Source organism: Arachis hypogaea, chromosome 1 (genome assembly GCF_003086295.3).
Source record: "Arachis hypogaea cultivar Tifrunner chromosome 1, arahy.Tifrunner.gnm2.J5K5, whole genome shotgun sequence".
NCBI lineage: Eukaryota > Viridiplantae > Streptophyta > Magnoliopsida > Fabales > Fabaceae > Arachis > Arachis hypogaea.
The window spans coordinates 18,593,961-18,608,159 of NC_092036.1; the positions used below are offsets into that span (position 1 = coordinate 18,593,961).

Here is a 14,199-nt window from a genome sequence, read left to right on the forward strand (position 1 = left end):
GTGCTTCTTCTGGGGGCAACGATTTATAGTAGAACTTTTGTTGAAGCAAAAAACTTGAGCTTCTTGGAAAAGATATTAAAGAAACTGTTTTCACCACCTTTCTGGGAACCAAACACTTGAATTTCTCCTGAAAGGCCTTGTTTATACCAAAAGCACTTCTTGACTCGTAAACAAATCTCATCTTCAACTACTGCTAGTTATCAATTTAAGTAAATTTAGGGGAGTAACATCTTTTATTAATCCTTAGCTAAGAAGGTTATCCGTACATACATGTAGCACACTCCAGATATATTAAACCAGAGTCTTATTTCATAATTAGCTTATTCTACTATTTCTTTATTTTGTTAAGTAATAGTCCTTACATTATATCACTGATTGTGTAACTATGTTGCTAAAATTTATTATTCTATAGTAAATAATCACCCAGGCTTTCATCATTTTATTTCTTTGATAAAATGAACTTAATTAAACAAAACCAGATATTGCTATCAATCTTGATATATGAATTATATTTTTTCTGTATTGGAGTTCTAACTTATTTTCTTTGTGCTTTGTATTTTTTTTCCAATTTAGGAACTTAGTGCCATTGTTCCATTTTGAGAAAAGCAAAAGATTGTAAGAACTGCTATCAGCAAGGTACAAAAGTTATAGGAGGATACCAGATAGAATTTGCAAACCAGTTCTTTACATTTACTATGTTCTTTAGCATATAACTTATTCTCTCTTCCACTTTTTAACTTTCCAATATTCTTCAATGCAGTTCCGTGCAGCTATTCAGTTTACAATTTGATTTCCATCAGGCAATTTACAATCTCGGAACTGTTCTGGTCATAATTCTTCTCCATTTTACTTATATATCGTGCAATTGTGTTTTGTTTTACTTTGTTTGTGTGCATGTAACAGTATTAAGAGTATAGAATTCACTTTTTTTTTCTGCACTTAACATATTCGATGAAATGCTTCAACTAGATTTCTTTGAATTCTCCCTTTATTATTTCTTCTCTTGATTTCTTTGATGTTTTTGTGCCTTGATGACATCATGAATCGGTTAGTCATCTTCCTGAATTATGCAAATTGCTATACTAGAAATGGAAAAGCTAATTAGCTGAACTTTAGTATTAGATTTCATCTCTCTATCTTATGTCCATCCTTGTAAAACCTGATAGTTTTGTTTTTGTGCACCTATAAACTTGATGTGAGCTTGATGACTAATTTATAGCAAAAGCTAAAAACAAAAGACCACCATCACTACTAGTATAAAAAAACTATCTCTTACTAACTTTCTTGTGTTCATATTGACTTAGGTGTCTAACTTCTATATTATAGGAAATAAATTAATGTAGCATATGTGTCATGAGACAGAAATGGAATTGCTAATATATATATGAGATTTCCAATTCTCCATTGCTAATATATTTCACATTGCGAGACTACTGCTGCTGCTATTTTTACTAGTGCTTTCTTTCTCTTTAATACCAGTTTTAGACCAGAATTAGTGTTTTTTAGTTTAATATTTTTTGGATGACTGGTTGTAAGTCTTTTGTATTTTTTGGACTTCGAACTTGATTTCAAGTGGCAGAAGCACGTTTCAATTTTATATTTGTTTTATATAATAAGAGAAATGCTATTTATTTTTTAAATTTTCAGTTTTTAGTCAATTTTTTTATTTAAATAATATTATTTAATTAATTTGAATATATATTTTTATAAGAAGTTACTTATTTTTTATGAAAAGTTACTTATTTTTTAATTTTTTTTAAAGACTAAATGATAGATAATTTTAAAAAAATATATTATTGTACTATTTTAATAATGTATATCTAATATGATTGACGTAGATATGTGGTCTTGCCTTGTGCACATCATGGTTTGACTTGTATTTGCTTGCTTTCGTTGATAATAATCTCTGGCCCACGCGGTGAAATTTCAAGGTCAAGTGAAAATGAAGGTTTATATTTATTAAGTCCTTGAAGTCAACCTGGAATTTTCTCATTAGAATTTTCTATATGAATGCAGAGAGAAGATTCATATAAGTATTGTTGGAAGTGAGAGAGTTAGAAGGTGGAGCTTCCTTGCGGCATCGCCACATTCAGTTAGTTTTTTTCTTAGTTTATATTTATTTTTACTACTGTACAAACTATATTTTTATTGCATGGTACTTTTCATAGTTTAGTATTTATTGCATTGTAGATAGAATTAAGGATATACTCTTGTTTGAAATTTGAAGGAATATTCTTATATTGGTTCAATGGATAAGTCATGGATCACAAAGCCACGAAACTCAATAGAGTATGAGCAAGGGGTTAGGAGGTTTATTGATTTTGCCTTCGAAAATAGTTTAGCTGAAGCAACTGTATGCCCTTGTTTGAAGTACGGTTTTAGAAAAAAGTGACAAAGGGTGAGATGTACGATCACTTGATATGTACCCAATTCCCGAAAGAATATACACTTTGGTTTTATCACGGAGAGACTGAGGTAGGGGATCCCAGTAGTAACGTCTCAAATAGTGATGCTTCAAATGCTTTTGATGATTTTAATCAAGATTCTATTCATGACATGCTTGGAGATGCTTTTGGAACTGATATGCACTGGGCAAATGAAGTCTCATTAGAGTTAGATGAAGACATTGATGGAGTTGAAAGAGTGATGCCAGATGTAGCTGATGCAGCGGAGTTTGAAGAATTAGCAAGTCATGCAGAACTACCTTTGTATGAAGGGTGTACAAGATATTCAAGATTGTCCTTTTTGGTGAAGATGTATCATATTAAGTGTATATGTGGGATGACTGACAAGGCAATGTCGATGATATTTGAACTCTTACATGATGCATTTGAACATGCAAAGATTCCGAGTTCATTTTATGAAGCAAAGAAAACTATCTTGAAGCTTGGTATGAATTATGAGAAGATACATGCATGCTCGAACAATTGCATGCTGTATTGGGGTGAAGACAAGGAGAAAGAAATGTGTAAAGTTTGCAACAGGTCTAGATGGAAACTAGATACAAAGGGTGGTGAGATTCAAGAATCAAATGATGGGAATATTAGGAAGAAGGTGCCTGCTAAAGTTCTTCGTTACTTTCCAATAATCAATGAAAACTATGATGAGAATGAGGATATGCTTGTGTAAAAGACATTGAAGTTTTTCAGAAGTTACTAAATACATTTTCAAAGCATTTAAATATTTTTTCTTGTTTGGCAATTATGAGGACTGTTGGGAGAATTCCTTAGGAGGATCTAGAATTATTCTTATATTTTAGATGACATTGCTTCATTTGAATGCCTAGATTCCTCCTTTGTTTGGATTAAATTGCCTTTATCTTGTAAGGAAGAGAAAGAGCTTTCAAAGTGCTCCTTGTTCTTCTCTGTTTAGTTTATAATATAGTGGGCAACTGGGCCTGCACTTTTACAGAATTTATACAAACTTCAACTTGGTCAACTTTGAAGACTTCTGGCAAAGCTCCAGTATGTATCCCTTATTCTTTTATAATTTTTATCTTAAGAATCCTTGTAAAATCTCAGAACTTGTACTAGAAGTACGTGACATTTCACATCAGTATTTCTCTAAGACTAACAAAATAGAAAGATAAATTTGTGAGTTTTAGCAATGAATGTTCCTCTATTTTTATAGAAATTCAATAATGGCTTGTTAAGTGCCCTTTTATCATATTGGTTTCCTAGGTGTCACGTGGAGGCCAATCAGCTAACCCTGTTGGAACAAGCTTAGTAATTTTTGGTGGACAACATGCAAAAGGGACTCTTTTGAATGATCTGCATATTCTTGACCCTGGAGACCATGACATGGGATGAAATTGATGCCATGTAAGAAGTTTTTTGACTATATCTAAAATTTTTGTTTTTGGTGCTCTATTTTGCTGTAATTTATCATAATGATTATATTCTCATATTGATATTTGCAATTTTTACTTTGAAATCACTTGTTTCTTTTTAATTTTACTAGCACTCAACACGTTTGATGAAATGCTTTAACTAGATTTCTTTAAATGCTCAATTTCTTATTTCTTCTCTTGATTTTTTTAATATTTTTGTGCGACATCATGATCTGGTTAGTGCACTTCTTGAATTCTGTAAATTGCTACTTTAAAGATGGAAAAGCTAATTAAATTAGCCGAACTTTAGTCTGGGATTTCACCTTTCTATCTTGGATTCTTGGTGTTAAAAATCTATCAATTCAACCATATCCACTTCATTCTTTAGATAAATTGATCTTATCCATAATTAAAATTTCAAGACATTTAACTTATACACTCATGGTATCTAATAAAAGTGATTGAAGCTCATGTATTGAGTACTGTGATGATCAACAATCTTCAATTTTAGGTCCCCATGATGTTAAAATTAGAATTAAAGCTATTGGTATATTTCTTTGTTATATTTCTTTTTCAGGGGAAAAAAGGTTGTGATTCAAAGATTTGTATGTTCCAAGGTTAATGCATTGGGGTTGGATATCATTTTTTTCCCCAAGGTCAAACAAAACTAGATATTTAATCTCATGTTGAAAAAGTATTATGATCCAAGTGTATATGATATACTATTTGGGTAACTCTGTTTGAGTTGAAGGATTGTAGCTTCTGATCCAAGTGTTTATGTAGTGAATATATTGAATTTAGTGCTTTATATGTAAGTGTAGCTATAGAATTCCAATTAGGATATTAATACAAATGTCTCTTGTCTGTACTTGCAGCATATTCCTAAAACCAGTGAAAAAATTCCATCATGTGATGAAGAAGTATCAGATCACCAAAGGCTACTAGATGACAGCTCTTGGTTTATTTATGATTTATAATTTTTTTAGTCTGAGTTATTTTTTAGGTAAAAAGTAAAAGGTATATCTAACCTGTAAGATAGTTTAAGATTTAATGAATAGCATCTGAATTATACTAATATCATTTTTAAAGGATTCAACTTCACTGGCTATTTTTTTTTTTTAGAAATTTGCAATATAGGGCATTAATGCCATAATCTTCCTTGCAGATTTGGAATCTTGGCTCTCTAGACCCTAATTTTACATTGGATGCTCATCAGAAAGGAGTGAATTGTGTTGATTACTTTACAGGTGGTGACAAACCTTACCTAATAACTAGATCTGATGATCACACTACAAAGGTTTGCTTTCTGTTTTCTATTTTCTTTACACTTTGCTAAGATTTGTTTGCCTTTTATGTATATATAGATTGGAATTATTACATGGATAAAACCTATGAAACAGGTATGGGATTATCAGACTAAAAGTTGTGTCTAGACTTTGGAGGGTCACACACATAATGTATCTGCTGTATGCTTTGATCCTGAGCTTCCTATAATTATTACTGGTTCTGAGGATTTTAAATATTTATTGTTATTGTCACTGTCAGTAATGATCTAGGGGCTTTGTTGTTGATCATTCTTCTTAACCAATGGATTTCTAGCATGGTTTAATTTCATCTTTATTAGCATGTTTATTTACTGCATTCATGAATTCTCATAAAATTGTTATTAGCAATATTCACCAAATGCATTCTAATAATTGCATTATCTCATTTGTAGAGGAAAAGAGTTGCTTGTGAAGCAATTGTTGAAACTGGATACTATTGAGGTTGAAGGTGAAGCGAAGTAGTTGCGGAGAAATTTTGAGGATTAAGTTACAAGTACAATTGTTAGCTTTATATGTTTGGATTAAGTTGGGATTTTTTGAATTTACATTTTATGGATTATGACTATGTAAAACTTGTGCGATTGAGTTTAAATTTATTGAAATATAGTGCCATTTATTATTTTGTTGGTGGACACATAAATTATTATTTATAATAGAAATGATTTATGCAATAATTAATAAAAGAAAGCATTGATATTGGAGAGATTATGACAGTTTAAAACAGTCACTAAATAAAGGAAAAAACTGTCACAGAAATTAGTAACTTAGTGACGGTTTTAAATTGAAAAATCGTCACTAAAAATATTGTGACAGTTTAAATAATCACTAAATATACCTAAAAACGGTCATAAAAACTAGTAACTTAGTGACGATTTAAAATAGTTATGAAATATAAGAAAAAACTGTCACAGGAATTAGTAATTTAACGACAGTTTCAAAACGTCGCGAAATACATCATAAAAAACACCTTTACAAGTGTTATAAATTAGTGACGGTTTTATATTTCAAAAACCGTTACAAACAATTTAGCGACACTCTTACCAACGGTGGTCCAAAACCGTCACTATGTCAACTAGCGACGCTCAAATCTGTGACGCTTTTTTTAACCGTCGCAAAACCATTTAGTGACAGTAAAAACCGTCGCCAAGTATTAAAAAAAACCGTCGCCAAAATGCTGTTTTGTTGTAGTGATAAATAATAGTTTTTTATTTTACTTTTATAAATAAATATTTCTTTAGTATATATAAGAAAAAATTTATATATATTAAAATATAAAATACTATTAAAAATAAATTAAATACTACATATTAGATTAATACATGATGAGTAATTCAATAATTGATTTTTTGTGCACATAATTTTCTTTTAAACGAATTAGGAAACCATTTTAATTGAATGAAATAAAACTCACTATCCTTTTATCACTGTCACCAACAGCTGCTTGGACCCGCACTACACCAAATCATAACCAACCAGCCAACAAAGACGCTGCTTAATGAGTAATAAATCCTCAAACCGAAGCAATTAGCCACACAGAGTCACAAGTCACAACCCTAATCAATTTTTTTCCCCTTTTCTTTCCCTGTCGCACATGCTCATAACAGGCCACAAGAATTTTAATGTGCTCCATGGCAGGTAAACTAAAATTATCACTAAAGTTTGTATAATAATAATAATAATAATAATAATAATAATAATAATAATAATAATAATAAATACTAAATTTTTCTGCCCCAAATTCAATTTTAGAATCATACATGAGCAATTTTGGACCTGTTAACTACTGTTTTAACTCTTAAGAGAGGTTAGGGTTCTTTTCATAATCAGTTGTTGTTTGTTTATGACAGAGCTTTTATATATTTTAGTTACAAGTCACAAGTTATTCCTCAATCAATGTACTTGGTTTGCGTTTTTCAAATGTTAATTCACAATAATTTTGTGTAGGGCTTATGAGAAAGATCGAGTTTGTTTGAGTTATCTACATGTATACATAATAATACTTTAGTTTTTTATTTAAAAAAGATAGTACTTACTTTCAATTTTTAAAATACGATTAATGTTAAATTTGTTTTAATTTTATTATTAATATTTTAAATATGTTTTAATTATACCATTGAGAGTCATATGCTAATTATATGTTAAAGTATGTATCACTAATGTGTGACACTAACAACTGTGTAAGCGTAAGATTATCATGTCATATATTATTTACGTCGAGAATTATAATTAAAATATATTACAATATTCGAAAGAAATTAAAACTAAATATCAAGAAAAATTGAAAATAAAATGTAAGCTTTGAGAAAAAATAATAGTTATTGTTCAATAATTTTGTTGCAAATAAAAATTATATTGATAACATTCTAAAAACATATCATTTTTATTAAGATTTATTTTAATATAGTAATATTTTTTATTTTAAAACAAAAATTATGTTAAGTATCACATGTTTTTGTTAGTGAATTATGTAAAAATATTATTTAAAACTTATTGCTTTATTTATATAAAAATAACTAAAATACTTTTAAAAATATTTTTATATAATTTACTAACAAGAATATATGATATATTTTAAAATATTTGTAATATAATTCTATTTACAAAAATATCTACTAAATTATGTTTGTTTTTAATTCACAACATTTAATTTATATTTGATTTCAAATTCATTCTTATCGTTTAGTTTCAGTTTACTCTTAATATTTTAATATATTTTAATTAGGCTAGCATTGACACGCCGTATTAGTGACATACAGTTAGCATATAATTATCAAGTTATTATTTTTGTTAATGGTGTTTACCACTAAGAATATAATTAAAGTATATTTAAAATATTATTAACAATAAATTAAAATAAACTAAATACTATATTTTTTTAAAATATTTTAAAAATTTTAAGAATAAAAAATATACTTATCCAAAAAATAACAACGGAAGAAGAAATTGGAAACATAAGTTATCATTGAAATACTTAATTTAATAACTCTAAAAATATAATATGATTTATGACTCTGTAAAACTGGAATAAATATTTTATTAATTCAGAAAAAATGTGATATTAGGCGTGCTCAGATTCAAGTCACTATGAATTAAATACTATAAATAAGAATTTATTTTGTTTAGAACTTTACGGGAGTAGTATAGCTTTGGATGACTTACTCACTCAAAAAGACATGGCAACCAAACAAAACATTTATAAGCATTAATTTTGAATACTTCAAAAGTTTCTCTCCGTAGATTTTTTTTTTTCTCCATCCCAATTTCAGGTGGTATTAGAGGGTGATTTATATGGTACAGAGATATTTTTACAGAGATAACGTAGAGACAGTTTTAAATTAACACGTAGTAAAAAAGACAAGGGACAGATTCTTAAGTCACGAAGCAGAAGGAAATGGCTCCGCAGTTAAACCGCGCAGCACATAGAAGATTCGTTAGAAGAATGAGATCACATTGTTAGTGGGTGAGAAACAATTGTGTTTGCTTCGTTGAGTTTCCATTTGAGCCTGAAAGGCTCTGATAAAAAACGAAAGAAACCGGGCCCGTTTAGGAAAACATTTAACAAACAATATTTGTCACCCTTTTAATGTTAAAATTCTGTTTTTGTATCTATTACTCATTTATTATATCTATTTATTATATTATATAAAAATTAGAATATTATACTTAATAATAAAACTGACATAACATATTTTAAAATTTTTTTTAACTTATTAAATATAATTTATTATAGTAAATTAATTATATTAAATATTTAATTTGATTAGATATTTAAATATTATATAACTTATATTAATTAATTAATTGTAATTTATTATATTGGTTATTTTGATTCATTAATTTATAAAGTGCTAATAAAATAAATAATTTATTACTTATTCTAATTGAATACAATAAATACAGATTAATTTAGTTAAGAAAATATTATCTTCTAGGAGAGTGTTTTTTTATTTATTTTTTAATTTATTAATTAATTATAATAAATTAATTATCTCAAATAATGAATTCAATCAACTATTTTGTAATTTAATTTTTTAATTTAATAAATCAAATTAAATATACTAATTATTTGTATCAACTAATTAATTTGATTAATTCTTGTTCATACTCTGACCTAATACTGTGGCGCAAGCCCAAATAAGTCAAAAAGGGCCAATCCAAAGATTGGCCCTCACCACTCAACCGACTTCTTCCTAAGAGGTCGGGCTTGACATAGACACCTCCCCAAAGAGGTCGGCACAGAGATGAGTTGGCAGATGACACTTATTCAAATAAGTAACTGCCCCTAAAATCTCTCAACTCACTTCTAGAAGCCATATCTTAACAACGCTAAGATAAAGGGACAGTTATCTACCTTCAGAAGTGGAACTACTCCAACGGTGGTTATTGGATCACCATTGTAAATATACTGACACCCCTCAAGTATCTCTAAGTTCCAATACACTCTAAACTTGCTTACCCCCTTGCTAACTTAGGCATCGGAGTGTCTTTGCAAGTACCACCCCCATTCTTTCAACACATACAGCTTGCACGGCGGCTCACGAACGTTAACAAATCGGAGACCACTTTCCACTGACATTTGGGCCAATTCTTTTAGCCCAATCCACAATTCTCAGGTTACTCACGTAACAATTCTTAAAAAATATTTTTATTTAATTTGATTAAGATAAATATTGAAAATTTATTTTTTTTACCCTTTTCTAAATTTTAGGAATAATAAAGCTACTTCTTTTATATAATCTTTATCATAAATTAAATATGGAGCTTTTTTATTTATGCATACAAGATAATACCATAGTTTATGAATATTTCGTGGCTAACATATCATATATAGCTTCCAGTAATAAGCACTTAATTAATAGGTATTAGAGAGTGTGGTGGCTTGTATCCATAATAGTTACCTTCTTACAACGAGAAGAAAAAAGTTGTAAAAATTATCTAATAAACAAATAATTGGTAAAAAATAAGATTCTCTTTTAGTATATATGGTCTTTTATAGTAGTAAAAAAAAATAAAAAGAAATATTAATTGTTATAATAATAAAATATAAATAAGATACAAAAGCCATCACACCCTTCAATTCCTGATAACTGAGTACTCATTATTAGAAGTTATAAATGATATATTAGCCACGAAACATTCATGAATCATAATATTATCATGTATGTATAAATAAAAAAATTTCATGTTTGATTTATGATAAAAATTATATAAAAAAATAGCTTCATTATTCCTAAAATTCAGAAAAGGATAAAAAAAAAGGAATTCCATTGTGCTTAGAAACATGTCGGGAAATCAATTAGAAATGACTATGGCTAATATAAATAAAATAAATGTAGTTGTATTATTATAGTTATATTATTATAACAACACGATTACATTTATTTTCATAAAATTAAATTAAATGAATAATTTAGAATACATATACTTATAATTTAAATTAAAAATTTTATAATTTACAATAAACGAAGATTTATGCAAATAACTAATAGTAAAAAAGTAAAATTAATTACAATTATAATATATATATTTACAGATAAAAATACAAAAATTAATGTTTTAAGTGGTATTTAAATATACATGATTTTATTTATTTGACGCTGAATTAGTAGTTAAATATTTATTACGAAGATAATAAATTTTTTTGGGATAATTTGAGTATTTGATTTTATTTTGGCATAATCAATTAGGATTTTATTTTTAAATAGTTGAATCTGTAGTATTAATAATTCTTAAAGGTGATAAATATTTTTAATTGAAAATTATAACTAATATAGTACATTTTGAATTATATTTTTTATAATTCATAAAAAGTTCAATGATTAAAAAAAGTTAAATAAAATTGGATAGTTAATCTTTTTATTTGAAATCTTTTATTAATCAAATAAATGTTAGGTATAAAAATGAATTTTAATCGATGGACTAAAATAAATGTTATTTAATTTTTATAAGAAAAGAATTATCATTTAACAATCATGTTAAGTGTACATTAAAATCAGCTATCAATATAAAATATATATTAAAATATAAAATACATATTAAAAATAAATTAAATAATACATATATTTATATATAAATATATAGTGATTAATTTTAGTAGCTGATTTTAGTGTACAAATAATATTTTTGATCATTTAAATATCTTACAAGAGAGAAGCATCATTTTCTCTTTATTAAAACCTTTTTGAATTTGACTTTTTTTTAAAACATGTTACTTGCTTAAAATAAAGTGATGTTTTTTTTATTTTTCAAATAAAAGTATAATAATTAAAAAAAAAAACAAAAATCTTGACAGAAAAAAATATTCAAAATTACATATGATCACACAAGATATCATATGCAAGACCAAACTTTGTTTAACATACTTATTTGGTTTAAATGTTAAAATGTGTAGTGTTTTTATCTATTTCTACTTTCTAGTTTTTCTTGAAAACTGGAATAATCAACAAATTTTTTTCTTTAAATTTTAGGTTACACTATAAAAAAGAAAAGAAAAATCTTGTTCCAGGTTCGAACCCCTTCTTTGTACCCCCTTTAACCTCTTCTTTGTATCCCCTTTCCCGCGTTAAGAAAGAAAACAGAGAGGGGTTCAACTGTTCAAGGCCTAGCCAAGCCATCAATTTCCTGCGCCAGCGCTGTGTGTGAAGCTGCTCTCCCTACATAAAGACAAAAAACACGTGTCGCAAAAAAAGTTGCTCTACGGGAATCTCTGTAAATTTAGATTTGTATTGTAGTGTGCACCGTATTAGAGTATACCTTTCAAAAGCTATATTTTTGCAATATTATTTTTTTATTATTTTTATTTATGGCATAGTCAAGCAATAGTACTACATGAAATTGTGGTAACTGATAACGTACAAAGAATTCCAGTATGTAATTTTATTTAAAATTTATTTCTTATTGGTGGAGGATGCTCGCGACAACCTCGATGACTTGATTTTTTAGAGGATTATGAGTAGGGTTTTTATTTTGCTTTGGATATTTTACATTATTAATAAATTATTAAATATTAATGAGAATTATTTCTTCTAATAAATTTTTAACGGAAAAGCTCTGCATACAAGCCATTAGGGCTTGTATGCTTTACAAGTTTATTAAACAATAAATTTAAAATACACGCTCCTCCACGTACGTTGATTACACGCGTTATATAATATCCCGCGTATATCTAACTTCCAAATTTAAAATATTTGTTTCCTTCTTCGTTTTCGTTATTTTGAGATTTGGTTGTTCTTCTTCTCGCGCGTCTTCCCTCATTCTTCTCCATCGATCTTTTCCTCTTCTTTTCTCACTGGTATGTTCTTTGTTTACGTTATCTTTTTCTCTCTCTGCAACTCGAGCTTCGTTTTCTCTTTTGATTTGTTTTTTTCTGAAATCAAAGTTTGAACTCGTTTTGAAGATAATGGATCCTTCAAGCTCAGATTATGTGCTGAATCCAGGCGATGTGGATTATGAATTTGAATCTAACGAAGTTCCTGAGGTTTGATTTACAGTAATTTGTATAGCATTGTGTAGTTTAAAAATTGCTGAACATTGTTTAATTACCTGGAATTTATAGCAGACGCTCGGGTGTAGATCAATTCTTCTTTGGGTGTATTTTAGCTATAAGTGTGGGTGTATATACACTTTACTGGTTTTTTGTTATTTTTAATTGAGTTGTTGTTGTTCAGGTGTATTTTATCAGACATGATTGGGTGTGTTTTTAGTTTTTGACATGGTGTATTCTGCAGCCTGTGTATTGACAGTTTATGGCTTTAAAGGTCATTCTGTAGTTGAGTTGTTTCGGTTCGGGTGTATCATATTAGACATGATTGGGTGTATTTATATCATATATATGGGTGTATTCACAGTTCTGACACGGTGTATTGTGCAGCCTCTCTCGGTTGTTGATGACGAGCTTGTTCCGAAGGTCGGAATGACCTTTACCACCCTTGAAGATGCCGAAAAATTTTACAGGAACTACGCCAAGGCTGCAGGTTTCTCTACAAGAGTTCGGTGCACAAATAGGAAGGGAAACGAGATTAAGAATCAACTGATTACATGTAGCAGAGAGGGAAAATGGAAATCTAAAATATCTCCAACCGAGAAGACCAATCCGACAGCCGGTTTAAACTGTCCTGCAAGAATTTATATACACACATTGAAGGATGTCGGTTCTTGGATCATTTCAAAGGTTGTGCTGGATCATTCACACCCCTGTTGTCCAAGCAAAGCAGAGATGCTCAAACAGCACAGGGAACTAAGCATGTCCATTCGTCGTACGATAGAGAATAACGACGAGGCCGGTATCAGACCAAGCAAAACCTACCAATCATTTGTTGCGGCTGCCGGGGGTCACCGCGAGTTAAATTTTATCGAAAAGGACGTGAGGAATTACATTACCAGGGAAGTGCAGAATGTTTCCGAACAAGAAGATGCAAAGGAATTCGGGAAATATTTCTTAAGAATGAAAGAGAAGAATCCAAATTTCTTTTTTGAGCTCGAACTCGAGGAGGATCAATCGATTAAGCTGGCTTTTTGGGCCGACGCAAGAAGCAGAGCCGCCTTTGAGTATTTCGGAGACGTCATTTCATTCGACACCACCTACAATACAAACAGGTAACAAACTGTCCCTGTTTATGATGCTAAATTAATTTATTTTTACGAATCCGCAGCAGAGGTGTATATTGGCTGTGTCATTGGGTGTATTCGAAGCATTTGTTAGGGTGTACCTAATGATTTTGCATTCTGGACCATGGTAATTCGTTTCAGGTATAATTTGGTCTGTGGTTCTTTTGTCGGGGTGAATCACCACGGTCAGTCAATACTTCTCGGATGCTCTTTGATGAAGAACGAAGAAATTGATTCATTCAAATGGTTATTTCAATGCTGGCTTCATTGCATGGGAGGAAACGCTCCGAAAGGGTTTCTCACTGATCAGTGCGCATCAATGAAAAGGGCTTTAGAGGTCTGTATGCCAACAACAGTTCACCGCTGGTGTATTTGGCACATCATGAAGAAGATTCCAAGCAAATTAAACGGGTACAAGGGACATGCCGATATCGAACA

General features: G+C 29.3%; 1 long non-coding RNA gene across 1 annotated transcript; it reads left to right on the top strand.

Moving 5' to 3' along the window:
• Positions 1–758: 758 nt before the first annotated feature.
• On the top strand, positions 759–5,459 carry LOC112740112 (uncharacterized). The gene is made up of 4 exons (XR_011880501.1): positions 759–827; positions 2,017–2,092; positions 4,705–5,126; positions 5,230–5,459. It is a non-coding gene; the product is annotated as an uncharacterized lncRNA (long non-coding RNA).
• The last annotated feature ends 8,740 nt before the right edge of the window (positions 5,460–14,199 follow it).